Below are 26662 nucleotides of genomic sequence, written 5' to 3' on the forward strand. Positions count from 1 at the left end.
GAAGTCAGGGTGGCTTCATGGAGGAGGTGATGTTTGAATCCGGAATAGATATTTACCAAGAAGACAGGTGCCCTTGGAACAAAGGGAACGGCATGAGCCCAGCCGAGTGCTGCGTACCAACACGGAGGCTGGCGGAGGTGGGGGGATGGTGGAGTGGCATTTAGCGGTAGCCGAGGTGGGGACAGGAGGGCAGAGTGTTCCTGGCGGGAGGAACAGCACGTGCAAAGACACTGGCGTGGGAAAGGGCCTGGGGTGCTTGGGCGCCTGGGCACCTGTGCGCCAGCAGGCCTGATGCTCCAGCTGACGTCCCCACAGGATGAGCAGCGCCAGCTGCCTCTGTGCCGGGTGTGGTGTCACCTTCCCCTTGTACAGCGAAGGTCACAGGGGCTTGGCCAAGGCCGCCTTGTTCAGGGGGTCTGACAGGGGTCCATGCCCAAGTTTACCTGCTTCCAAGGTCTGCAAGACCTCATGCCTCTGAGCCCCCTTCCACCCCCCAAGCACCTCGGGAGAGCTGTCCGTCCCCTCAGCAACGCACGGGCTTACCCAGCTCTGGGCCACCCTGCGCGCTCGGCAAATACATTTGGGCAGCCCCTCATGCAAGCTCTGCTCTGGGCCTGCCACCAGCTGAGTGACCCAGCCAGGCCCGTCCTCCCTCTGGGCCTCATCTGCGGAGTACGTATAACCAAATAGAACATTCTGGGAGCAAGCGTCCAGCCGGGGCCTGAGCAGTGCGGTGGCCACACCTGGTGGAGAAATCATGCGGCAGGATCCTCACTGGTCACTCTGCTTCTGATGCTTCTCTGTGCAGAGGTTCAAACCACGGCTTTGTTACACACTGTGGGGGTGGGGGGAGGCTTTGGCCGTGTCCCCTGGCCCCTCAGAGCCCAGTGTCCCACCCAGAGAATGACCGCATTGTGTCCCAGTGCAGGGCTGCACAGGGAAGGACTAGGGGGATGGGCCCAGCCAAGGAGGGGCCCCTTCGCTTTATCCCCATCACCAGTGTGACCACCGCCTGGAGCGACAAGATCTCAAAGGAGCCCAAGGGGAGGAGGGGGCTCGGGGGCCGTCAAGGCTGCCCGGACCCCGCTGAGGCCTCGGGGACCCCGACATGCAGGTTCCAGGCATTCAGTGCCTTTCTGTCAAGTTGATAGGATTAGTGTGAATGACGACAGAACCCCGGGCCTCTGGAGGGAGGGCAGCAGCAGAAGAGAATCAATAACGTGACTTGGCGGCCTTTGTTGTCTATTTTTGAGAGGGAGAGAGAGAAAGAGAAAACTCCCCACTCGAGCGGGAAGATATTTGATGCATTTGAATTGCTCAAGAGGACACTTGAGCTTCCCTTCAGGGCCCCTCCGGGCTGAGGGAAGGAGGGAGGCAAAGAGGGAGGGAAACAGAGGGTCTGGAGAGGAAAAAAGACCAGGGTGGGCTGGGGAGAGACAGGACTGACCCACGCTGGGGGAGGGCGTGGAGGGCGCAGGCCCAGAGGGGCCCCCGGGAGACCCCAAGGGGACTTGGTGTGGCTCCAGCCGGCTGGCGGCTCCTGGAATCCGTCTCCGTTCCTGGGGTGCTTGGTGGGAGCCCGCCCAGGGCAGGTTCAGGGACGCTCCCTGGAAGGACGGGAGGCTGGGGAAGGCGGACCCTGGGTCGCCCATCTCCCGAGCCCCAGGTCGGTAAGGTGAGGCTATAGCATCCACCTACTCTCCTGCGGGGCACCGCAAGGTCCCAGGGTGGAGGGAGGGGCAGAGGTAGGGGAGAGGGGCCCCGTCTTCCACATCAACACGCACCTCCCAGGGTCCCTCTGATTTATTCACGCACCGTCCCCCTCCAGCCCGGGTGCTCCCTGAGGACGGGCAGTGACTGATTCTCCCTGGACCACGTGGTCCTGATGATGCAAATATCACTGAGACGAGGAGAAGCTCAGGATCGAGTGGGGTGAGTTAACACCCGGGTAATGGCATTGCTGCCAGCCAAGGGGGTCCCAGAAGGGGAATGGAGGAGAGACGTGGGGCGCTTACGCGTCACCGAGGGGACAGGAAAGCCTTCACAGGGGAGGAGGCCCCGTAAAGGGATTTCAGCAGGCAGAGGACGGGGAGCAGAGGGCATCCCGGGAGGGGGCACTGCCCAGGCAAAGGCCTGAGGGCAGGACAGCAGAAGACAAAGTCTGGCTGGCGCTGCTGCCACTTCTGAGCCTCCGGGGCCCGGACACCGAAGAGGGTGCAGCCCCAGGGCGCTTTCAAAGGCAGTTCTGCTGCCTCAGCTCCTCCCTGAGAACTTCCTTAAGCTCCTTGGCACCAGCTCTAAATTAAGTACTAACCGGGAACCTCTGATCTCGTTACTTGAATTATAATCGTCCTCTGCTTTTTAATCATTCATGGTGGCAGCGCCTGCGGACACGAGCCTCTGGAGAATTACCCAGCCAGCAGCTTACAGGTCACTCGCAAATACTCCAGTTCACATTAATTTGCAAAATGAAGAATTCACAGTCTCAAGGCCCCGAAGCTATGAAGATGTTTAAATACCAGCAGTTTGAAGCACGAAGGGGAGAGGGGTTATTTTTCCAAGTTAAATACTCCCTTGTCTCCAGAGATTTCAAAACCCTGGGCAGAGAGGACACTGAAAGAAATCAATCTTATACACGAGGCATCTGTTTGAAGTGTCTCTTCCCTCCCCGCCACCGCACAACCCTTCCAGGCAGAGCGGACCAGGAGACAGAGGGCCTGGATTAAAGAACGGTTCCGGTGCAGTAGTTGTGTGCCCCTAGGCACACCCCTTAGCCTCTGAGAGCCTTGTTGATCCATCTGTAAAATGGGCTGATGAGCCCTGCTTGGACCAATCTTCCAAGAGGGTGGGGAGAATCAAGGGGGAAGATGGGTATGAAAATGCAGGGAGAGGTGGCAGCCCGTGTACTCAGTGGTTGGGGGGCGGGTGTACAGGGCCGGAGCGGGGGAGCAATGAAGGGTCCCAGAGGGAACTAGGGAGCGGGTAAGGTTGGTCACCACGGGCCTGTGGCTGGGACTGTGGAGGGAAACAGAGACCCAGTGACCACAGATGTCGCCTACAGAGAGGGGCCCTCCAGCTCTCCCTGCAGGAGTGAACGGGGGAGGGGGGTGCCCTGAGAGGTCCTCATGCCCTCTGGGGACGTGAGGGGAACCCCGCCAACCCCCACCAGGGAGTCCCAGGCCAGTTCAACATTGTCTCCAGCTCAGCAAGGAGAGACCTGAGTCCATGTTTTTACACCAAGAATGACTGAGCCCACAAGAGGCGTAATGTGAAAGCCAGTTCAGGAAAAACATTAATTAGCTGTCCATCACCGTCTGCCGTGAGAATGGGTTTCCCTTCCTCAATCCCGTCCTTGCCCTTCTTCAGGAGGGGCCGTCGCTGGGAGCCTAGTGTGTGCCCTGCAGGGGCGTCTGGGGCCAGAGGGTTGGGGTTCAAGCTCCAGCCCTGCCACGTTAGTCATGAGACGCTGGCGGGGGCTTCGCTACTGCATGCCTCAGTTTCCCAGCCTGTAAATGGGGGTCTCATGGAGGCACCGGGAGGATGGCATGAGCTCATTTATTTGAAGCACTAGCACGGCGCCAGGTACCTGCGGGGCTCTCCAGGAAGGGCTGACTGTCTCCCAGGTCCGCCTCTTAGAGGACCTCCTCCAATCCTCGGGGACCTTGGCTGGTATCCAGGGCAACCTGGTGCAGGGACTGCAGCCTCGTACCTTTGAGCTTTCTTTGGGTACATTTTCATACGAAATCTTTTCTGGGGGCTCCTCTGCTTGCAGGAGATGGAAGGGGAAAGTGGGAGGGGACCCCCACCCCTGAAGTCTCCCGCTCACAGGGGTACACAGATTGACAGCCCCCCGCAGGGCCTTCACCTCTAGAAACCCACCTGGACCTGGAGGCAGTCGCCCTCCCTCCCTCCCATCCCCAATCCCGGCCACACAGCTGAGGCCAGGTACCGTGAGCAGAGACATTTCATGAGCTGAGTTGGTTTGGCCTTTTGCTCTTTCTTTTTTTTTTTTTTGCGGTACGCAGGCCTCTCACTGTTGTGGCCTCTCCCGCTGCGGAGCACAGGCTCCGGACGCGCAGGCTCAGCGGCCATGGCTCATGGGCCCAGCCGCTCCGCGGCATGTGGGATCTTCCCGGACCGGGGCACGAACCCGTGTCCCCTGCATCGGCAGGCGGACTCTCAACCACGGCGCCACCAGGGAAGCCCACCTTTTGCTCTTTTGCCACAAGCCGAAGGAGACCAGGCCCCAGACTGAGAGTGTGGACCAGACCCAAAACAATTACAGCCTGCAGCCAAGTGGCCCTGATCGCAGCCCAGCCCAGCCAGACACAACCATGATCAGCCAAAGCCCAGACCTGGAGCGAGAGAAACACATTCGTTTGCTGTGAGCCACTGAGAGTTAGGGATTATTTGTTACAGAGTATCACTGCAGCAAGAGCTGACCGATACAGCAGAGACATGCATCTGTTCAAAGCAGGAAAAACACTAAGACAGAGGCAACCCTGAGGGGAGCATTAGTCTGGATGAAATGACAAAGGGCTAAACCCAGCAGGGCACCCCTAGGGCAGATTTTACCCTCAGGGGGGCACCAACCAGGAGCATGGCCTCTGGGTATGGGAGCAGAGCTCTGGCGCCAGCCGCAGGCTTGTCAGTGTGGCCAGCAGGCACCTCAGCTTTAGGCCGCCTCCCTCTCTGTATTCAAGTACACACACGGTTGCACTATTTGCTGAGTTGCGTCTTTTTCCAGAATTTTATTCTTTGCAGTAGAGTCAGGTGGTTGGATGTGTAAGACAGTGTTTGTCAAGCACGCGGCCCCGGCCTGGCATTCGGTCACTTACACGCAGGGTCACTGTCACTAATGCAGGAACATGCTTGGTTTCAGGCCTTTGATACAACGCTGCCCGTGACCTCGTCGCGGGTCTGGAGAGAGCCACCATCTCCCACACTCCCAGCCTCCTGGGCCTCACAGAGGCAGCTCCTGGGGACAGGCCGGCTTCAGAGGCACCGGGGGCTGAGGCTGGGCGTCCACATGCACACATAAGACAGAAGCCAAATTAGCCAGAAGCCAGAACTGGGATGAGGTTCCCGCAGGAAGGTCGGTGCCTTAACCACTGGCTCTTACGATGACAGGGCCTTGCACGTTCCCGCGGCTGCACCCACCCCTCCAGAAGGTGACCAGAGTGCCCTGGACCCAAACCCACCAGCCTGCTGTGTGGACCAGGACCCTGTGGGGCGGGGGCGGGGTGATGGGAGGGGCGAGAGGATATACTCCGTGTTGTCACCCAGGTCCTAGGCTAGGACCTGGGTGTGTATGTCAGAGCCAGAGAGGCTGTGCTGTCGTGTGTGTGTGTGTGTGTGTGTGTGTGTGAGAAACCGACAAGCACTGTTGCACTCGTACTGTGTGCTGGCGAGTACTGGCTCTCAGGGCACAGGGTCTAACGTGGAAGAAAGGATCCTGGTGTTGAAGACTTTGCCCTCCCCTGCGTGCTGCCCCAGGCTCTGCGTCCTGCTTCCTGCCCAAGATTTCTGCTAATCCTCCAACTAAGCCCCACGATGGAGGCAGCATCAACCCATTTGATTGGTGAGAAGACTGAGGTTCAGGGGGCCGAGTGTTTTGCCAAGATTCACACCGCTGGGGAGCAGTAATGTCAGAGCAAACCCGAGTCGGAGTTCCAGCCCGAAGGTGACAAGACCCAGGTGCTGGTCCCGGTGACGCAGGCCACACACGAGGAGCAGAAGTCGTACAGAAGCCGGGGGAGGTGGGGACGGTTTGCTGGGCAGGTGAGAGGCAACGGTCCCTGAGCAGGGGCCTGGGGGATGGTGGGAGAAGGTTGCAGGGCACCAGCTCCTGGGAGGTGACTCCGAGGAAAGGTGCAGGGGGAGAGGACGGCGGGTAGGCGGGCTTGGACGCCTGGCACGGAGGGTCCCTGGGTATTTGCAGGAAGGACGTTCTGGGGAAACCCAGCGGCCACCCAGCATTTCTCCACCGACCAGCACAGAGCGCCTTCCTCTGTAGGCCGGCCCGGCCCTCCTTCCTGCAGCCACATACCTGGACCACTCGCCCGACAGTCCCCACGCTCCAGCCGAGCCAGCGCAGCTGCAGGATGCAGCTGTGGCAGAGGCCAGCTCCCTCTCAGGCCGTGAGAAATCATCCTGATGAATTCCACTCCCCAAGTGATTCCCGGCCATGTGCCCACGAAAGGCCCTGGCAGCCCTCACGAGGGTCTGGTCTGTCCCCAGACCCCCCAGCACCTGCCCTCCTCTGATGAACGGGGTTGGGAAGGCAGCCAGCATCCCCCCGCCCCCCCAGCCCATCTCCCCGCTTTCCCCATCCTGAGCACAGGAGGAGATCGCATTAGCACCAATCGCCTCGCCTTCAGGCGAATATCCCGCCCAGGAATTAGGCACAGAAATCCATTTAAGCAGAAAATCAGATTTGATAGCCCCTCTGAGAGCCGGGGACAAAGGTGCAAAGCTCCAGGACCCACCAGGACCAGCTCAAGGCCCAAAGCAGCACCCACCTTTTACTAAAAGGTTTCTTTCGGTAAAAAAACCAAAAAAACCTTTCTTGAAGTATGATACAGAATCGGGGATCTCAAGTCCTGCCCCGGGGAAATGTGTGTCCCTGGGATTTCTCCCCATCTTCCTGGAGAATGTTCCCCAGGGTTTCCGAGAAGGCTGGCTGGCTGCCTCCCACTGGGGGTAGGACCTCAGTCCCCCGTCCTTGCCCCCACCCCCACCCTGCAGCAGGAAGGGGACGCATTTCTCCTCCGAAGCCTCCAGGCTCTTCACAATGCTGCAGGGCGCCTGCCTGGAAACTTTTCAACCTGGCTTCTGCAAACCCATTAACCCGCAGTGGGCTTCAAATTAAGCCACCAGGACTCTGATGCCTCCTCGCCGCTGAGAGTATTCAGAGCTGCAAAGGGCAGGCTGGTCCCCACCAGGCTGGGGGCATGGAGGGGGGAGGGAAGCCGCATCGCAGCCCCCTCCAGGGGAGAGCTGATGCCCCATCAGGGCTCCCATGAGTTGAGGGCAGACACAGAGCCCCTTCCCACCCCCAGGCCCACAGCTCACCTCCCCCAGGGCCTGAGGAGGCGTCTCCCCTTACCTGTACGGAGGCTTGTCACTCTCCAGCACGTGGACGGTACCTCCTGGCCCCTTCCTGGGGAGCAGTCCCAGACCCACTCTGCGGCGCACGTCCCAGGTTGGAGCATGGGTTGTGTGCGTGTGAGGTGGGGTGCCTCTGGGAGCTGGGCTCGAATATTCCTGGCTGCCACCTGCCGCCGACCCGTCCCGGGGGGCCAGCTGCCTGAGGGGAGATGCTCCAGCCGGGCGGGCCCGCCGTCATCTGCCAGGAACACCAGGCATCAGCTTTCCCTCACCAGGCGCCCGCCGGCTGCTCCCAGGCTGAGGCGACTGGTTTATTTTTAGAGCCCGGCCCTTCCCCAGACGCCAGGATCCCAGCTGAGATTTCCAGCGGCTCAAACTAGCCCATTCTGGGCTGAGCTGTTGCTTACTGGGAATGTTCTAGAAGAGAGAGACGGAGGCTTTAAAGGCTGTGGTCCTCCTCCAAGAAATCCGGGGCTGGACTGGGGGTCTCCGAGAGCCTCTGACGAGGATGGCCCCCAACTCGGGCGCCACGCGGGGGTTTAGCTTGGGCAAGGAGCTTCCCTCCCTGGGCTGCCTCAGTTTCTTCCTCTTGAAGATGACCGATGGCAGTAGGCACACCTGCCCGGAGCAGGGCTGGGATCAGAGAACGGGCTGGAACGCGGGACAGCCATAACCGTCCACTGTGCATCTCCTCAACCGGACTGAGGTCACAGGAGGCCAGGGACCTTGTCTGTCTTGTTCACCATCATAACCTCAGCGTGTCTATTCCATAGTTGGTGCACATCGTAGGTGCTCAGAAAATATTTAGTAAGGAGGGGAACACATGCCCATCTCCCGATAGCGCTGTTAGCCTCCCAACGACCTGCAGATCACGGGACTAAGTACGCTTGATAGACGCGCAGCCCAAGGTCTAGACAGGAAAGGAGCTGGCTCAGGTCCCCTGGCAGCAGGCGGCAGTGCCAGGGCTCCGCATCCCACCTGTGTCTGACAGCCAACCGTGGAACATTCCGCTTTGCTGGCTTTGCGGCTGCCTCACCCGGGCCCCATAAACCTCATCTCCTCTGCAGACCCAGAGCCACTGATAAGATTCACTGTGGGCGGCTCTGCCTTCTGAATCTGTCCGGTACCCCCAAGGGAGGACTCAACCCAGTTCTGGATGTTTCTACACGGGAGGCCCCAGCACAGCTCTCGACCTGTCGGGCGGAGCCTTGCTCTCCCCTCTCTCAGGCCGGGCAGTGATTCTGCTGCTGGAACTGGCGGGGCTGCAGGGCCGAAGGGGAAGGCGCCGGGCACGAGGTGGGCCGTCAGCGTCTGCTCATCCGCTTTGCCTTAGCTCGTAGGGAAAGCAGCGTCCTGATCTGTGTGTGTGTGTCTGCGTGTGCACGTGCGTGTGTGCACGTGTGTGTTTGCTGAATGTGTTTTAGCCTCGCTGCGGACTGCGGGTCAGGCTGCCCCTCACCCGGTGGGGGTAGCCCCTTTCCAGACATGCAGACCCCTTTGTCCTGCCTCTACCCACCTGTGCCCGGGGTGCCCGCCGTTCCTCTGCAGCCGCCCAGGTGCCACCACCTCTTCTGTACCTCGGGGACTGGCTGGCTGGTCTCCCAGGGTCCCGAGAGGCCTGGGGACTGGAAAGGCCCACCCCCCATGCTCCCGCCCTGGGGAACAGGAGGCAGGTTGCCTGGAGGCTGCGATGCAGCGGCAGCCGTCGGGGTCCCCTCCCCGGAAGACAGATGTAAGCCCACCCAGGGCCGGCCCCAGGGCTACTCGCAGGCAGGAGAGGGTCTGGCATCTTACCCGGGACCGTCCATCCCCGGGGTTGCTGACCAGGCACAGCCAGTTGTCCCTTGGAGGAGCCCGGCTGCCGTCTGCTGGCAGCCCCAGCACACCCCTTTGAGGCTGGTCTCCCCAGTTCTCTCTCGGGGCCTCCGCTCTTCCGGGCGCCTGTCCAGGAGAATCTGTGATTTGTGTCCCCGACTTGACTCACGCCTGCTTCTTCCATTGGGGTAGAAACTCCCCGCGGGCAGGACCACTGCTTATGCAGGGCTGCGAGGGCCTTCGGTTCCTATTCGTCGGTCAGATGAACGAATCCACCAACAGAAGAGCTCGGTGAGTTCGAGCCGTCCACGTGATGTTACGCTATGCAGCCATTTCCAACGGGTTTTCTGAATAATATTTAATATTCTGGGCAAATGTTCACAGCATGAGCAAAGTGAATACGGTAGATTACAAACTGTCACTGTGAAGATGTACATCGATGGATACGGTCCCTCCATCCAGGCGGGGAGTCACCCCTCCCAGCCCAGCCCTTTGCCTGCGTGCCCGGTCCCTTGCTTCCTGCCAACACGTGGGATTGTGACAGTGACCATTTGGTGAAAGGATGGATGGGTTCTTTCATCCACCGCCATTCCTCCCTGCAGCCAACAAATACTGTGGAGCACGTACAGCGTGCAGGCTCTCTTCTCTGCACCTGCAAGCTCCCAGCCTGATCTGCTTTGACTGGTCCACACGCCAGCAGCATCCCTACAGGCCCTGTGGCCCGAGGCCCTTGTTCACGGGACTCAGGCTGAGCCCCGGGGTCTGTGTTCTGGGCTGAGCATCGGAGGAGCCCGGGGGCTGATCACCCTCCAGGGACAGAGCCCCGAGCACCAGTCCCCTCTCGTGAGTCCTGCCGGCCCTGTGTCTGGGCCACCAGATTCTCTCCACTGCTCCCCACCCCAGCCAGGACACACCCCACCTGCTTGTGGTCTGACGGCCATGGCACTCCCATCCAGGGCTAACTCAGGGTTTCTACTACTGGGTTTCCCTTCTCCAGGGGACTGTGAAAATCCACCCCCCACCCCCGCCCAGGATGGAGGCCCCGAGCAGGGAGAAAAGAGAGAGATGGCAGCTGGCATCCCAGCTGCTGGTCTAATTCTAGGCCCCATCTTGCCTCCCTGTCACTCATGGGAAGGGAGGAGGGGGTGGGATAGACGGAGACACCACAAGACGAGGCGAGAGACACATGGAAAGGAGCACAGGGATAGAGATAGACGTCCAGACAGAAAGAGGTGGAGACAGAGGAAGGGAGAGCAGGAGACAGACAGAGAGAAGCACGTGGGAGAGGCTGGAACAGAGAGGTGGCCAAGAGACGCTGAGAGGGACAGCCAGCCAGGGGTCCTAAGAGAGGAGAGAGAGGGGGAGAGACAGAAGGAAGGGAGAGAGACTACCTCTTCCTCCAGGGAGCCCTCCAGGCTCTGAGCATCCATCACTCTGCCCGTTTCTGCCTTGTCCCCCAGGTCCCCCCCGGGCGTGTCCCCCATGCCCAGCCTGATCCCCTCTGGTCCCTGGCATGTCCACCAGGCCCCTCTGTGGGGTCGCGAGGCCGGTGAGGATGAGCTGAGAAGGGGAGGGTGGGGCATTGACCTCGCCTGCCCACAGAAGCAAGCTCATTCTGAGGATGCTGGGGGACACTTGGGCTTGGGGGCCAAGAGGGTCTGAGAAGGAGCGCCCCCTGCCCCATGGGCGGACCAGCCAGTGGCCAGCGAGCAGAGTCTGCAGCCCAGAAAGCGATGGCAGAGGAGGACCTGCAGTGCCTGCCCACCTGAACTTGGGCTCTGGGTTGAGAAGGTTTTCCAGCTGAGAGCTGTCTGGTGGTCCATTTTACAGATGAGAAAACCAAAGCCAGGAGGGTCAGAGTTAGGTGCCTGTGCTCCCTAACGCCTGCACTGGCAGCCTCTCTCTATTCCTTTGTGCCACTCTAGTTCCTTTGGCAGCCTTCCTGGTGGTGAATGCTTGCACACCTCCAGTAATGCGGAGCTCACTATCTGTCATGGCAGCCCCTCCACGGACACAGTGCACGCTCTCCAGCTGTGCCCCTATCCCTTCACGTTTCAGTGGCTCAGGGAGCGGAGGCTTTGCCCACATCCCTGGGGGCTCTGGTCCACCTCTGTGCCTTATGGCCATGCACCTGGGCTTTTGAAACTTTCAGTAGAACTCACCCTTGTGCCTTTAAACCCCTTTTCCTGAGTGAGAATGGCCAGCACTTCCCTCCTGCCAGGTGTGTTTGAGTGCTCGCATGTTACTCTCAATCCCCATCATAAACAGTTTGTCTGTTTACTTATGAATTGCCCCCATTCTGAAAGGTCAGGCCAAGTGAGCAGGGCCCCCGTCTGTCTTGTTCACTTCTGTATGGTCAGCAGTGACCATTGCTTGGCACATACCAAGTGATCAGGGGACATTTCCTGCCAATCTGATGATCTGGAGGAAGAGGGAAGACACACAGCCTCCGTGTCCTACAAGGACATCCCTTCTCCTGGCTCCCTGCCCTACTGGGCCCCCCACACAGGTGGTTCCTCCATGGCTCAGCCCGCCCCTGCCCTGAGCCCACCCTAGCTCAGTCGGGGTCATCTAGCCCAAAGAGGGGGCCTGGGGGCAGGGGGACCAAAAATGCATTGGCAGGAGCCCAGGGGCCAGAATGGGGTCCAGGTCAGAACAGGTGCATTATTTGTTGAAAAGACTGTCCTTTCTCAGCCCTTTAATTTTTCTTCATTTTAAAAAAACTCTCTGTTCTTAAGTATGCATAATTTTTACTGGTCTGTTTTTAAGGTTCCCGTATTTTCCCCCGTCATCTCTAACACACTGTGAAGCCGGTCCAGTGGACTTTTCGTTGCAGTTACTGTACTTTTTAGTTCAAGAGTTTGCATTTTTAAACAATTTTCCTTCTTCTGCTGAGTTTTCCTATTTGTTCACTCATTAATACCATATTCTTCAATTTCTTCAAGATGTTTTTCCTTTAATTCTTTGAACACATTTGTAATAGCTCTTTTAAAGGCTTTGTCTGCTAAGCCTAACATTGGAAACATCTCAAGTTTAATTTCTATTGCCTGCTTTTTCCCCCTTAACTGTCAGTCTCATGTTCCTGCTTCTTTGTGTGTCTAGTGATTTTTTAATTGAATGCTGGGCATAGTGAACAATGTATTGTAGAGATATTGGCTTCTGCTATCATCCTCTAAAGAGTGTTTCTTGTTTTAGCAGGCAGTTCAATTACCAGCTGACGACTTTGAACTTGGAGAGACTCAGCTTACACTTTGTTCGTGTGAATATGGAGAAAGCCAGTGTGTTTCCTCAGTTCCTCTTAGTTGGCAGGAATTAACTCTGAACTTTAGTTTCCTTGCAGATCTTTTGGGGGCTTAGTTTTAGGTTGTATTAGGAGGGGTCCAGTTTAACTCTTACCCTGATACGTGGTTCCTACTCCTAAGACATGGCCTCTCTGGGGTCTCAGCTGGATGTCAAGAGTATTAACAAACTGCTGAGATTTCTCCATTATGACCAAGCAGGAATTTCAGTGTTCCTCTGTTTTTTCCCCCAGTTCAGCTCAGACCTCTAGTGTTTCCAATTTGCTTTCAGTCCCGTAGGGTCCAGTCTCTGAAAGTCTTGGATGGTCTCGCTCTGAGCATGTACAGCACATCCTCCAGCCGTGGACTCATCGGGAGACCCCACGTCGACTTCCGGGGTCCGCCCTCTGCACAGCTCCTCTGTGATGCCTTCCTCTGCCGGTCCCAGCTGCCCTGACCTCCAGCTGCTGCCTTCGCAGCTCACCATGGCCACTGAGCTCGGCTAAGCCCCGGGCCTCTGTGCTGCACCCAGCAAATTATCCCCTGGAAGAGAACTGGTGATCGTGGGCACCCCTGTGGGCTTTCCTTCTCTCAAGGATGACAGTCTTGCACTGCCTGTTGCCCATTGCCTGCCAAAGGTTGCCTCACATATGACTCCAACTTCGTAACTGTTGACCACGGAAGGGATAGCTGAGTGCCAGTTAATTCCATCTTGGCCAAATGGCTTCATTCCCTGGCCCCTGATTCCACCCAGAATAGAATTCAAGTTCCGTTTGGTCTTCAAGGCTCTGCAATCCCTACTTCCCTCTCAGATTTCACCCTCACGCTCCACTGTCACTTCATCTCCAGGCACAGAGGCCCTGCCTTTTATTCTTCAAGTACATCAGGCTCTTTGCTACTTCTGGGACTTTGCACCTGTTCCCTCTACCAAGCGTTCTGAGCCCAGATCTCTGCATGACTGGTTATTCAGGTCTCAGTTCCAAATCATCGTGTCAGAGAGCCTCTCCCAGGCTCCCAGGCCTGTCTTTGTAACAAAAACTACAGTCCTCTCCACCTCCCCATTGTTTATTTTTTTATAACACTGATTGACATCTGAAATGATCACGCTTGTTAACGGATTTATTTGTTTCTTCTCTGTCTCTCCAAACAGAACATGCGCCCCACGGAGCAGAAGTGCATCTGTCTTCTTCCCCGTGGTGTCTGGGGACCAGGCTCAGACCTGGCACGCTTGACTCCTTTTAAGGATTTTAATGGGCCCCTCCCTCCCCTTCCTCTGACACCTGCTTGGCACCCTTATTTCCTGAATGAAGAGTCGTTTCCTTGAACGCGAAGGTAGAAATCTGTCCTGCGCCTCACGCCTTCCGCCATCTGCTGTGCTGCCACCTTCCACCAGCAAGCAGCCTCCCTCCCTCCCCACTCTCGCTCTTTGTACTCCAGGTGGAATGAAACAAAACCCTTCCCCGATCAGGCTGTGTCTATCAAAAGGCTTAATAATGCTCCCACCCTTGGGTCCAAGACAAGGAGACAGCTGGGGCTGCCACAGTCAGGGCTGGAACAGGGGACGCCCAGCAGGACGCGTGGTGCAGGCTAGGAGCTGGGTCCAGAGTCCCTGGTCCCAGGGGTTCGGTGACTGATGGGAATGAGGCCGTGAGATCAGAAAACCAAGACTGGGCATTACATCCTACAGCCCACATGGGGGCGAAGCCTCAAGGAGGGGGATTCACGTGGGACCCCTGGAGATAGGAAGGTCACGGGGGAGGGGAGCCCGGCAGGTCTGGCACCAGTGGGCGGAGGTCAGTTCTCTAGGCCACCCAGCTCCCTGGTTGCACAGCGGAATCCCTAGTTTCCACAAAATTATGCCAGTGCCTGGGCTCTCCCCACCCTTACTTGACCAACGACACAGAAATCACCGGGAGCGGCTGGCGTCAGTATCGTCAAGAGTGGCTCCCATGCCTCGAAGGTGCGCCCAGGCCTGAGGATCTGAATGTGCCTTGGAGCCCCTTGAGGAGGGTTCCCCAGTCCCCTGCTCTGCACCCTTCTCCCTGGGCGGGCAGGCCCACGGGTGCGCTCCACGCTGCAGGCTTAATTAACTGTCTGTATAGTCTAAACCAGGAGCGAGAGCTTTCTTCCGGCTGGCAATTCTGCCCATGATTGACATTAGTTTCCCTCCGTTCCCAGAGGCAGTCGGGAAGTCAGAAGTCTCTCCTGCTATTAAGCCTGATCTCAGCCTAAGACCCTCTGGTGGTGGTGAGTGGGGAGTTAGGGCTGGACTCAGAGACCTCCCCCGCAACCCCCCCCACCCCCGCTGACCCATCCTGCCCCTTCTCCTCTGCTGCGGCCCTGAGCGAAGCGGGGAGGTGGACACAGGCACCCAGGACCGGCTGACGGGACCCTCAAAAGTCTACCCGTCCTCAAAAATACCAGCTCTCTTTTTTTTTTTTTTTGGCCTCGCCACGGCTTGTGGGATTTTAGTTCCCTGACCAGGGATCGAACCCAGGCCCTCGGCAGTGAGAGCGCAGAAACCTAACCACTGGACTGCCAGGGAATTCTCACCAACTCTTTCTTAAAGATGAGACTGTGTTCCCTAAAACCATCTCTGGAACGTTCTTGAGCCAGCTTCTGCAAAGACGCCTCCCGGGCCCTGTCTGGCAGGAGCACAAGACAGTGGGTGGCACCGAGTATATGGGGGAGGGGATGGGGGCCCGTCCTGGGTTCAAATCCCACCTGTGCTTCAGACCCCCATTCTCCCGTCAGGCAGTGAGGATGACGGTGAGGCATCATCTCACAGCCCACGGTGGGGACAAAGGAGAAAAGGTGCGCAGAGGTGCTTCAAACGTGCCGAGCACGTGCTTATCGTCATGGCGACGGGGACGATTCCTGCATCTCAGAAAAGTGACTTGGAGCCCCGGCTGCCTTAGAACAAGTGGGCAGCCCGTCAGGGATGAGGAAAGGAACCCACTTCCTGCGGTGGGCAATTTCTGGGGTGTGAGTCAAGCTCTCGGTCACACCACTTCACCCTCACACCTCCCATCCTTCTCCTCCTTAGCAGAGGGAACTTTGGGCTAATTATAGAAGTGAACTAGTTACCAGGGGCAGCTGACTCCACATAGTATAATCTGTGAAACACGAGCTGGCACGCTGCAGACCCCCTTCCCCGAGGGCTGGGGCAGCTGCAGGCTGTGGGGTGATCCTGGGAGGGCCCTGGCTACTCTGGACAGCCCCCCATTCTCACCTCTTCCCCGTCTTGGCTCAGCTGGTGAAGCTACAGAGAGGCCTAGGGCATAAGATTGATGCTAGGGAGGCCATCTAGCTATTCTTGGGCGCAATGTGGGGGTGTCAGGTGGTCCTCTAGTAGTCAAGGTGTTCCAGCTTTTTCCTAGCCCAGGCCTGGGGAGCGCCGGGCACTGGTCTCCTCTGCTGATGCCCTTGGAGACGGGGCCAGGAAGCTTTCCCTGGATCCCAGCTGGGCCTCGGAATCCTTCTCAACGCTTTCCCAGGCAGCCTCTGCTGATTGATTAGGGCTGGCATTTGAGATGAAAGCGATTTGCCAGCCCTGCCTTAAATCTTCCAACTCTGAAAGAATCCAAGAAAAATGTTAGCTCTGGTGTGAAGCGACCCGTAGCTGTATAGAGGGAACCCCTTGGCAACGGGTGGAGGACCTTCTCCTTTGGAGAAGGCTTGAGCCCTGAGCAGAGAGAGAACAGGAGGGATGCTAAAGAACTGTGACAGCATCGTCTCCCCCAGGCTCCTGGTCTGCTGCCGGGGTTCTCTGCTTCCTCCAACCCTGTCAATCCCCTGATTGCCTGCTCCCAAGTTGAGATGCCCTTTGAGGGGGGAGCACCGCAGAGGCCACAGTGGCCAAGGGTCAAGTCCCAGCTCTGCCACCTAAGTAACTCAGACAGTTACTGAATGTCTCTGGTGCTCTGTTTTCTTACCTGTAGAATGAGGGTAACGTTTCCTGCCTTCCTAACGTTATACCGTGAAGAATAGATGCGTTAGTAGATGATATTTAATTGATGTTAGGAGTCATCTTTTTGGGTCACAGTTAAATTATCAGTATTTCAAAAATTCTTAGTGGTACCTAAAATACAAAGGCCTCATGATGGGCAAGGATCTTTGACTTACAGGAATATGGTGTGTACAACATTTAGAACCGTGGCTGGCACGTAGTAAATGCCAATAAACGTTAGCTGTTGTTATTTCCATATAAATCAGGTAAAGTCCAGATCTTGTTCTGTTGCCTTCTCCCTATCCCCCGTTCAGATAAGGCAAATAAAAATCACTGAAAGCAGAAGACCCTGTTCTGGGGCTTCCAAGAGCGCGTGTAGGGGAAGGGTCTGCAGACTGCTGCTCCAGGTGGGCATGAGGGGTCACCTCTGTCAGTTCCGTGGCCCCTGATGGGATCACCACGCTCAGGGTCTCGCTTACGTTTCTCACAGCCATAGTATTTTTCTGCAAGATGGTTTTTCTTGGTCGCATAGTATCCTGCCACATAAATGGTCTGTCCTTTTCCTAACAAGCCCTTATAGGTGGCGATTCGGGCTGCTTCCACTTTTCCATGTTATACAGAATTGCCTTGTTCATATCACCAGTGAGTCCCCAGAGTAAAGTCCTTACAGGTAATTGCTGGAGAGAAATGATCAGCAGATCTTTGGTCTCTATAATCGACTTGCAGTTTAGGAAGTGTTATCCTGTTTCACAGAAGAGGAAACAATCCAGCCTATTTCACGCCATCAAGGTCACCTAGAAAGCCAGCAGCGGACCAGGACTCACCGCGTGACCTGGAAAAGACTTGCTGCCACGCTTGGTTTGAAACACCTGCGTCCGGGCCTCTGGGAGGTCTGGGAAATCATGGGAAAACCTTAAAAGGTTTCCTCTCATTGAACTTCCCTGCGTCTCCGCACTGATGCGCATTAAGAAGTTCAAAGCCTCGGAGACCGAGTTTCCGAGAGGCGGGATCTGGAGGTGTTTATTCCGGCAGGTCTTGGTGGCCAGGCGATCTCATTTTCAGCTGTAACTGTGCGTCTCCACTTTTCTCTAGAGATTTCTCTCCCAGCCAAGTGGCTGTCCGGGTCACTGGACTGTGAATTAATTACATGCCGGCACACGGCTCTGTCAAAGAGCGCAGAAAAGCAATCTTAGAAAAGAAACCGCTTTTTCTCTCTTGGTGGCTTTCATTGTAGGAGAAAGGGACAATTATGAATTACATCAGAGCTATTCTGGGGCAGCCAGCGGAGGCCGGGAGGAGCCTGGTCTCAGCTCTCCAAGCCGGGGCTGGCTTTCCAGGGGCCAGGCCAGGGGGCATTTCCTCTCCCCAGTCTCACTCCCACCGCCCCCAGGAGCCAGGAGCTGCTCAAACCCGAGCGTGGATGATGCTGGAGTGTGTGAGCATCGTCAGATCACAGGAGGCCAGAAAACCCTAATCAGCATCTAACACAGTTCTTTCACTTACAGCAGGGACCTGGGCTCCCCCCAGAGGGGAGGGGACTTGCCCAAATTCGCACAACCAGACAGGTGAGGGCCTGGGGCCTGGACCCTCCTCTCCCGAGCGTCCCTCAGTCCCAAAAGTTTGGAGGAGGGGCGGCACCTGGGGTTGGCTTCCCTGGAAACCAAGACGGGGACTTAGCACAGAAGGCCCGGGTAGGCAGAGCGCTTTCAGTAGATGTCTGCAGTGGTTTGAACGGTGGGCCCCAAAGATACATCCACAGGCCCCCCCCGGAACCTCTGGCTGTGACTTTATTTGAAAAAGGGTCTTTGCAGTTGCTAAGGATCTCCAGATGGCCTCCTCCTGGATTATCTGCGAGGGCCCAACATCCAATGACGTGTTTTTTGTTTTGTTTTGTTCTGCTGGCCACGCCACGTGGCTTGCGGGATCTTAGTTCCCTGACCGGGGATTGAACCCACACCCTCGGCAGTGAAAGCTCGGAGTCCTAGCCACTGGATCGCCGGGGAAGTCCCAATGACAAGTGTTCTTACAAGAAACAAAAGAGGAGAGGACACAGGCAGAGAAGGGAAGGCCATATGGCCCGAGAGACAGAGACTGGAATGATGTGGTCACAAACCAGGGGACACTGGCAGCCCCAGAAACTGGAGAAGGCAGGAAGGAGTCTCCCCTTGGTGTTTGCAGGGAGTGCAGCCCTGCAGACACCTTAACTTCAGACAACTGGCCTCCAGGGCTGTGAGAGAAAATTTTCTGTTCTTTTAAGACACAAACTTTGTGGTGCTGGACTGTGGCAGCCCCCAGGCACAACACACCCTGTCTCTGCAGGGAAGTAAGGAGGACAGGCAGAGAGAAGGGCTGCTCCCCTACCCCTCAACGCTGCAGGGCGCTCTGGGGGCACCTTCAGGGGTGTGCCAACCTGGGGCATCAGCTGGTCAGTCCCTGGGCCGCCCGCTGGGAGGGGGTGAGAACTGGAGGGGCCAGTTCTCTGTGGCAACCGTAGGGATGGGCACGCCTGTCCCGAGGAGCATCTGGGTGACACGCGACAGTTCCCACCACAGAGGGGCTGACAAAATTGTCTGCATAAAAGTGGAAACTTCTATGTGGCCAAAGAATGAAAGGAAAGTGAAAAAGACATACGCCAAAGGAAGAGAAGGCTCTTGCGACATATAGAACGGAAGCTTAATAGCCTTCTTTTGCAGGAAGTGCGCTAGAAAACAGTCAGAAAGACACAAACAATAGAAAAAGAGGTAAAGTAGTGAACGAGTAAAAAATAAAGAAATTCACCTTCACCAGTGATCAGGGAACTGAAAGTTAACACAATGCCGTATTAGTTCTCACCCACCAGAACGCCAACAGAGAAAGGGTTATGACGTTGCAGTCAGGGGAGCTGGCACTCTCTCAATGATCCGGGCTCGGGGGGTCAATAGGGTCCGCTTTTGTGAAAGGCCAGGGCGTCAAAATCACAAATGCAAGCAACCTCTTGAGTAAGAAAGTCCACTTGTTAGAGCCCCTAGTATAAAATATTCATCAGGGGACTTCCCTGGTATCGCAGTGGGTAAGAATCCGCCTGCCGATGCAGGGGACATCGGTTGGAGCCCTGGTCCGGGGAGATCCCACATGCCGCAGAGCAACTAAGCCCATGGGCCACAACTACTGAGCCTGCACTCTAGAGCCCACGAGCCACAACTACTGAGCCCGCGAGCCACAACTACTGAAGCCCGCGCGCCTAGAGCCCGTGCTCGGCAACAAGACAAGCCACCGCAATGAGAAGCCCGCGCACCGCAACGAAGAGTAGCCCCCGCTCGCTGCAACTAGAGAAAGTCCGCGCACAGCAACGAAGACCCAGTGCAGCCAAAATAAATAAATTTATAATAAAAAAATATTCATTAGGTGCCCCGAGACAACTGTGCATTTCGTTACAGCATCACTTGTCATGGAGAGAAGCCGACACCACTTAACTGTTGAAAGGAGCTGCGCGGCACGTGTGCAGAGACTGTGGGTCTATTTATCCTGCTCGGGAAAGATGCCGTGAGATGTTACAGTAAGATGATCCAGAAAGCATACTTCTAGTATGAACTTACGTGGAAGGAAGGCGCCAGCTCTGTACGAGCGTGTGGGAGTGAGAACACGGGATGGAAGCGTGCCTCTCCCCACTCTCCAAAAGGCCTGCTTCACACCTTCCCTCTTTCTTCCCACCTCCCACGCTTCACGTTCAGCCGGCGACATTGCTTCGTTCTTCACTGAGGAACCAGAAGCAGCCAGGTCAGGCCGGTCCTTGCCCAGCCCACGTGCCCACTCTCCTCGCAGGTCTGTAAGGCGGACGCATGTCCCCGCCCCTGATGCAGACCGAGTTCTCCCCTCCCCTCAACAGCCTTCCCCCCCCCCCCGCCACCGCTTCCTGCATCGACCAAACTCCCCCTTTCCTGGATCAATCCATCAGCACACAAGCTTCTGCTAGTAACTAGAGCAGAATGGCTAACGGGGAGGAGAGCTTTCTGCTGAGCTAGGGACAAATTCGAATGCACAGCCCGGCGGTGCTGCCTGGGACCCCCAGGCAGCACTGAGCTCTGGACACGGTGCCCAGCTGGGGAACACGGGACGCAGCTGGCAGGGCCCAGAGCCCTGGCACTGCGTCACCAGCTGCTCCAGGGCTCACTGCGGCCTGGGAACCTGGGGGCAGGCTGGGGCCGGGGATGTGCTGGCAATGTGGGTGCAGCAAACCACACGCTTGACTTCAACGACCCCCTCCTTCAGAGACAGAATCCTCACCCCTTTTTCACAGGGAGAGACTAACACTCAGACAAGTGGCCCAGCTGGGATTTACCCAGGATATTGGACTCAGGGGCCGTGACCCCCCTCCTGCCCCATGCTTCCTGTATCCTCCTGGGTGGGGGGCAACCTCCTGCGTGGAACTCCTGAGACTCCTTCATTCCTAAGATTCAGCATTTGCTTTGCTTTTGGTTTTGACAATTTTTTACTAAAGTATAACAAACACACAGAAAAGTTCACAAAACCTCAGTGTCCAGGTCCCTGAAGTTTTCCAAAGTGAGGACCCCCACGTGGACACCCCCAGACTGAGGAGCAGAGCTCTCTGGTTGTCTCCAAGCGTCACCCAGCTGGTAGCCCATGTCAGAGCCCCTCCTTTCTCAAGGCTGAATAATATTCCATCCCGTTTTGTTCTTGACAAAGAAAAGACACTGCCCAGTTATTACATTACTACACAAACCCTGACGAGCCCTGGAGAATGTGCCAGATGCCACAGAAGGAGTGGGGGTACCTGCAGAAGCAGCCCCTATGCAGCCCTGTCAACTGGGGACAAGAATGGACACTTTGTCATAGGCTTGAGGCAAGGGGACACGTCCATACAGGACGGGTCTGAGCAGGGCAGTGCACGGCATGTGCTCAGTAAGGATCCGTAATTACTGGACTTGCTGCGCGCTCCGACGGGGCACCTGACCGGCCACTGCCTGGCACAGAGAGGATGATCCCTAAACGCTGCCGTGAGGGGCACACCGGTGACCTGGCAGAAAGCCAGCCAAAGGCCTCACTCATGTCCCTCGTTTAACTCGCCCCACCTCTGCAGGGGAGGCCCTCCAAGCCCCATTGGACAGATGGGAACACTGAGGGAGGGAGAAATGGGCTGCCGGTGATCGGATGTGCAGGCCTGGCCCTTTGGAGTCCTGTACTGGCCTCCTGTCCCCATGTCCCCACCCAGGGGCAGCCAGAGCTTTATAGGAGTAGGAGTAGAGCACACAGAAGGAGGGGATGGGCTACAGGAGGGAGAGAGCTGCAGCGGGGAGGCTCTACCCCGCCACACATGCCTGGTTGCCACCCGTTCCATCTATGTTGGAAGCTGGGGTTCAAGCGTGTGGGTGTTGCCCCAGGGCTCAGAGGCCCAGGCTTTACTTGCAGAAGTTTCTAGTCCTTGCCCAGACCTTTCACTGGCCCAGGAGAGCTCAGTAGAATCTGGCCTAGCCGGGGTGAGAGAGGTCAGCCCCTGAGCAAGGGAGGGGGCTTGGAGTCTCCCACGGACCAGTGGACACAGAGGCCCCTGAGGGGCTTCAGGCGTGCCGGGCAAGGGCAGAGCCCGTCTGGGGTTCACGTGTCAGGGTTTGACAAGCTGGAAGGTCCTGGGTCCCCTGATGGGGGCAGAGGGACAGTTCCCCGCAGCCCAAGAGCTGGCCCTCCAGGCACGCTTTGCAGGGGAGGGAGCGGAGGCCCAGGGAGGGGGCCCAGGCTGGGGCCACGCTGCCGGTGAGAGGTAGAGAGGCCCCCAGCGCCCCAGCCTCTCAGGACCGCACCTGGCGGAGATGGGAACCATGTTCCAGGGGCCCGACCAGCGGAGACAGATGGAAAAGGGGAGGCAGCTTGGCAGGCAGTCATGTGGCGGGCGGGCTGCAGCATTACCTGGGGTCATGTTAAACTGGAAGTGACAAGGCACAGATGGGAATTCATCTGCTCCTCTGGACGGGAAATCTATCCAGCAAACGCCGGGCTCTCCCACCTCCAAGGCTTGCGCTTCATGGGGAGAAATAGGAACCATCTGAGATCTTCTGCCACTTCCCTGGGGCCCGGGGTCCAAGAACAAGGGCAGGATGGAGGTACAGAGGGCTGCACGGGGGAAGGGGGGTCGAAAGAGCATCCCCTGTAAAGGTGTGGGGAGTGGAAGGCTGGCCTCAAACCTGCAGCCGGGTCCGGGTGACCCTCAGCCCATGGATCGTATCCCATTCCCACCCACGGTGAGGGGGTCCTGCCTCAGTCCCAGCCCTGGGCCTCAGATACCTGGCAACAGGCCCTGGGGATGGACCTGCCCACATCAGGGCAGGACGCAGCCTGGGGCAGAGCACGGATCTGCCGTGGGGGCATCGTGCACCGTGAGCTCAGGGGCAGGCACGGTGGGCGTCGTCCAGGCAGACGACACAGACCCCCGTCTGAGGCCTGAGCCCCTGCCCTCCGTCCACCCTGAGTCCCAGCACCCCACAGGGGCCTTGTGGGCCAGAGAGCTGCAAAGGGCAGGGATCCCCAGAGAAGGAGCCCCTGGGGCCAGGGCGGCCCCCCTGCTCACCTCCACCCCACCTTCTGCTTTGGACTTGGCAGACTTGACAGTCTGCTCTCCGGGAGGCAGGTGACCCGGGCCCTGCTTTGCAGGGGCAGACGTAGGGGCCCCGAGGAGCTTCAGATGTGGCCAGCGGCCTGACCTGACTCCAGGCCTCCCGGGTCCCCACAGACTTCGAGCTGACCTCAGCTCTCAGAGGACACGCCTGGGGGTCCGGGCACAGCATCCTTCAGGCCTAACGGGCAAATGCTGCTGAGAGGGCAAGGGGACCAGACAACCCCAGGGTCCCAGGGTTCACTGCCTCGCTGCGACCTTGGCCACAGCCGCCTGGGTGAGGGATGGCAGCAAAGCCCACCCTGAGGATTGAGGTGGTGAGTACACAGTACGGCTGGCAAGTGTAGACAACATTCCCAGAGGACCGGCTGGAAGAAGGAGAGACACACTGTGGATGGGGGGGTGGGTATGCGGAGGGGGTCTCCTGAGCACAGTGGTGTGGGGAGGGACAGAGCTGGGCGTGAGTGGAGGGGGCTTTTCCCTTCTCCCTCCCCAGCCCCACGCATGCTCCGCCTGGCCCTGGCACGTGGCATCCTCCATCCTCCTGTCGTAGGAGTCCCAGGAATTTGCTCTGACTCCCTGTCAGTTCCACTCTCTGGCATCCATGGTCCAGCGCTTCCCCATCCCCAGGGAGCTCCTGTCGTGAAGGGGAGAGACTGTTTATGCACGGGGTTGAGGCTGCGGAGACAAGCTGCTGGATTCAGCCCTATTTGTTCTTGAATTACAGAGAAGGGAAAGCAAAGTGAAACAGAGCCGCATGGGGTGGCGGGGGAAGGCTGACTGGCCCGGAGTGCTGCACCCCTACAGACGATTGCACAGGGACCCCACTCCAGCCCAAAGACCCCACGGGCCGGCAGCGCCTTCCTCAGCCCCTCCTGGCCGTCAGCCCCGCCTCAAGCCCTCCTCAAGGCTCTGCCCGGCTGCCATGCGGAGGAGTACTTTTCCTAGTAACCCTCGGCGTCTCTGACTTTTATCATCCGGCGGCGGTTTCCAGGATTTACTGGGATTTCCCCCGACGCGGTTTCACAGTTTCTCTGAGGAATTGGACAGTCTAGCTGCAGAACTCAATTTATCTGCGAGCGGCATGTTCCGGTCCCCAGGCCACCAGGCACCCCTTCATGCCAGCTCTCGGGGACAAGCCGCGTGCTGGCTCTGATTTTGACAGACTAAGTGGCCGCCCAGAGTGGGGAACCTGCCGGGCGCGGCCGCGCTGCAGTCAGAGTCTTCTCTGAGGACGCCTGGGAAGCACGTAGTATATGATCGTGTTCTCCGTAACTAGGGTTTGGGGAAAAGCAATTCTGGAGGCAACTCAGAGAAACGGAGATGATTTCTCCAGGAGGTGAGAGCTGAGCCGTGGCCCTGCTTCCTGCAGGATCTCGGGGGAGGAGGCTTTTCCTCTCTTGTGTGCAGACAGAAGGTGTCTTTGGAAAGTAGGGGTGAGCCTGGGTTATGAGGATGAGGCTGGAGCTTCCGTCTCAACACTCAGGATCTCCATCTCCCCTCCGGACACTCTCGCCGGCTCTGTCCCGCTCGCATCACGTGTCATACATCCTTCATCCGACGCCTGCTTCCCTTGGCCCGCGTGGCTCTCCCCACCTGGCGTGCAGGTGCTCTCCCTGCTTCTGCAGCCCAGGAGACCGCTTCCTGTTCCAGGCTCAGCTCTCAGGTCCCCCTCCCGGGAGAACTCGGCCTGAGCGCCCTTCCTCTCTCCTCCTCTGGGTTCTCAGCCTTTTGTGCAGACGAGCTGGGCATGGGGGGCACACCGCATACGTGCTTAGGCACCTGCTGCCTCCCACTCCAGGCACATCACCTGCGCCTTCCAGGACACTGAGAACAAATGCAAGGAAGACGTGTGCGCAGCGTCCCTCTTGGAGCTCCTATTAAGTGCCAAATGCCGCTAGCAGCTGGGTCTGCACCGTGGCAAGACAGACCTGCCAGCGCTCCCTCCCCGAATGTTCCTCTCAGAACCCAGATCAGGTGAGCAACGTGGCTGAGGTCGCCTCCGTCTGGAGCCGGTGACAGGCCCTGGGATGGCAGGTGGGTGAGTTGGCCTCTGCCTGGCCACATACCATGTGAACCCCCATCCCTTGCTGTCCCTCAAGTCTCCCATCTAGGGCTGCAGGGCCAGGTGCCAAGGCCACAAAGAGAAGGCGGCATCTGGCAAGCCCCGTGGAAGCAGAGGCCAGGTGTGGTCATCTACTGTTGGGAGAGGAAGGGCAGGCAGGAAGAAAAGAGGTAGAGGAGGAAAGATGGAGAGACAGAGGAAGGGATTAGGGATACAGAGATGGAGGGATGGGGGATGAAGGGATGAAGGGGTGAAGGGATGGAGGGAGGAGGGATGGAGAGATGGAGAGAAGGAGGGAGATAGGGATGGAGGGAAGGAGGGATGAAGAGAAGGAGGGATGGAGGGAGGGGAGGAAGCGGGCGGAGGGCGAGGGAGAAGAAGTTTGGGCAATTCTCAGAGGAGGAACCTCCATTATCGTGGTGATGGCCATGAGAACTCCCCTTAAGAACCTTGCCGGGGATATTGGCCCTCTGCACCATCCTTCCTGTATTCTTGGGACTGCAGAAGGAGCTGCTGTCTGGCCAAGGTCTCCAGAAAAGCTCTGGAATCCTCCTGGGGCCAGGATGGTGGGGTGCGTAGAGCCCTGGAGCCTGTCACGTCACCCCATTGCTGACCTGCCCCCAGGCCCAGGGAGAGACACATGGGCCCAGCCCCGGGTGATGGTAGCAACAGTCACCAAAAGGAGAAAGTGCGGGAACAGTTCAGCTCAGCCCCAACGGGCCAGGCGCATTGGACTGGGGGTCCCTCTGGGGTCTCCAGCCCTGTTCCCTCCAGACACCGATCCTCTCCACAGAGGGTGTGGTGGTACCTGTGGACACACAGAGAATTCTGCCCACATCCCAAGCCCTGGCTCTGGGAGTGCTCCCAGGACACATCCCAGCCTGTCGGAGGCTGACGCAGAGGAAAGATACAGATCCGGGCTTGGCCTCGGACAAGTGACCTCTCTGAGTTTCGCCTTCCCCGGCTGTAAAATGAAATAGGCTGAACCCTCCATGGCGTTCCTGTGAGCCTTGAGTGTCTCCCGTGGGCGTGCTGTCGCGGAGCCTGGGACGTGGCGAGCGCCCGCTGCGTGGACTCTTTTCCCCCCAGGTTGCCAGGAGGACCGTGCGAAGCCAGGCTGTCTGCACGTGGTCAGCCCTTGATGCCCCGCGGCAATAGGATTTTCACTCCTGCTGCTTCCCTTGCACGGACTCAGGCAAGGGCCCCCCAGCAGATAAAGAAGCTTCCGGATGTCAACAATGCAGAAGAACCATTCATAGGAGGCAGCCCCGGACTTGGTGTGAGCAGGAAAGAGGCAGATCCAACTAGGCTCCGGGGTCAGAGACGTGGGTTCAAATCCCAGCCCCACCTCAGTTACCCGTGGGACCCTGAGCGTAGAGGACACCAGGGTCCACCAGGTTGGGGCCCCCGGGTGCACTCTCAGTGGAACACATGACTGATGCAAGTCTATTGTCAAGTTGAAGTGCAGGTTACAAGACAGCCTTGATGAATTCATCAGTTATTAATTGGGCACCTGCCCTCCCACCCCGGATCTGCCATCCCTGATGCCAGATTGTGGGTGCGGGGCTTAGAGCTGCTCAAGTCTAACCCCTTCCCCCAACTTACACAGGGAAACCTATCATGTGAGGATAAACCACTGTGCTGATGGCCGTACAAGGTCATGTATGAAATGACAGTTCCGGCACATGGCAGCATCTCGCTCAACTAAGATAACCCCCCTTCATCCCAGCTGCCCACACACCTGTCCTCAGAGCCTCATCCAGGTGTCAGGAACTAAAACCATTTTCAACAGGGAAAGCATCTTGGCCCAGGACAAATTCTTATATTAAAACCAAAACAAC

This window comes from Aethalodelphis obliquidens, unplaced genomic scaffold (genome assembly GCF_003676395.1).
Source record: "Aethalodelphis obliquidens isolate GAN/ISIS:26980383/991018 unplaced genomic scaffold, ASM367639v1 scaffold8, whole genome shotgun sequence".
In the NCBI taxonomy this organism is placed as follows: Eukaryota; Metazoa; Chordata; class Mammalia; order Artiodactyla; family Delphinidae; genus Aethalodelphis; species Aethalodelphis obliquidens.